The sequence below is a fragment of the Octodon degus genome, unplaced genomic scaffold, assembly GCF_000260255.1.
Source record: "Octodon degus isolate 3935 unplaced genomic scaffold, OctDeg1.0 scaffold00071, whole genome shotgun sequence".
Lineage (NCBI taxonomy): Eukaryota > Metazoa > Chordata > Mammalia > Rodentia > Octodontidae > Octodon > Octodon degus.
The window spans coordinates 1,688,498-1,690,552 of NW_004524647.1; positions in this window are offsets into that span (position 1 = coordinate 1,688,498).

Sequence of the window (2,055 nt, forward strand, 5' to 3'; positions counted from 1 at the left end):
ACTCCTCCTTCTGTTTTTATTTTCTATGTCAACATAGATGTGTAACTTAACTACTCGGATCAAGTTTCTTCACCTATGATATACAATAGATTCCAAAGCAGTCCATGTGTTCAAAGATTTTTGCTTCTTTGTGTTATCTTTGATTTGCTGAACTTCAAATCCTGCAGTTGGGAAATCAAAAATTAGTATTTTCTCAAAACCTCTCCTGCAGATTCTGAACCAAATGGTCCATGGAAAATTGTTTAGAAATAATAAAAATACGACAACAGAGCTGCTAATATCTACAGAAAAGTTGCCATGGCACTTTAAACAACAATCCTATGAGTTCAACATTGCTATTATCTTGTTATTATAGCTAAGGAAATCGAATCTCAGAGGCCCTAAGAACCTTGCCTGAGGGATTACAGCCAGTAAGTGAGGAGTCTGGGTATCAGTTCATTCAGTTCATCTCAGAGGCAACTCCTTACCCCTGCACTGAGTTCTGTCTGCAACTACTATGCAACAGTATATCAGTCATCTTTTCCAAATTTATCAGTAACTTTCATTATGCACAATAACTTTTTAAGCTTTTGAAATGATTTCTGAGGGTCTATTTTTTTGGTGTTGTCTTAAATGTACTTAAAAGCAATCTTAAACACATACAAAGAATTGTTTTAATGTTAACCACGTGGTTCTTTAAAATAGTATTTCACCTAGAATACTTGCATCCTGATTTTTAGTGGGTTTTTTTTTAGTTGCCTTCCAAGATTTTTACACAGATTGAGCATCTGTTATTAGAAATACTTGAGAACAGGTGTTTTATGTTTCAGTTCTTTTTCAGATTTTGGAATATTTATGTAGACATAATGAGCTATCTGGGGGAGGGACCCAAGTCTAAATACAAAATTCACTTAAGTTTTGTATATACCTTATACATATAGTAAGATTATTTTGTGAAACATTTTAAATAACATTACATTGTGCTTGAAATAGTGACTTTTCCACTTGTGATGTTCTAGTCACACTCAAAACATTTCAGATTTTAGAGCATTTTGGATTTTATATTTTCAAATTAAGGATTATCAATCCTCTATACCAATGCCATTTCATCCAGGAAGTTTTTAGAATATATTACCACCATTAATAAACATTTATTAAGTGTTTAAATAGAAGTATATGTTACCTAGAGATAGAATCAGAACCCCTAAGTTGAGGATGAAGTCACCAAGCCTGGCCTTCTCTCTGACTTAGATGCTGAATACAAGCACCAGGGCCTCTGATCAACTGACTACAAAGCAAGGGTACCATAACCCTTGTCCTCAGAGACACAGTATGCAATTTTTAAGAGTTCATTCTAGATGATGTTCTTACCATCTAGATTTTGGCATGTGCTCTTTTATCTTCTCCCCATAATATGTATATTCTGGAGTTATTATCTGCAACTGAGGCACACACACACACACACACACACACACACACACACACAGAGGCATGCTTAAATGAGACATTATATTCCTTCACTCTGAGTAATAATCACACAACATCTTGAAAATTCAAATTGATACTTCAAACTCCAAGTTAAGGACTATAGTATTTTCAAAATGCTTCTATACCTACTATTTACCAGGGTGTCCTAACCAGAACCTGAACATTCTCCCTGGCTCCATTCTCACATAAACCCATTCTCACACCTATTAAGGCCATCATCATCTTCTTTGGCATCCTTGTCTTATTTTGACTCTGAGCCTAGCGCTCTCATCCATTCTAAGAAGAGGGATATGACACCAGTTTGATCATGCTAACCTAAAACTATCAGAATCAATCCACACGCCCCAAATAAAATTTAAAAAGCTTAGTAAGAAAAACCAGCCCCAGACCCAGTCCTAGCCCAGGTCCGGTGAGTGTGTGGAGAGCTTCCTGCTACCCTGCGCAGGCGGGACCAGTCCCAGCCCAGGCGCAGCATAGGCAGGACCCTCTCCCATCCCCTCGGGCCACCCCACACCACTCTGCCCTACGTCCCCACCCCTCCCCACGAGTAGGAATTGCTGCCGACTTCCGGGAACCCCCAGACCCAGT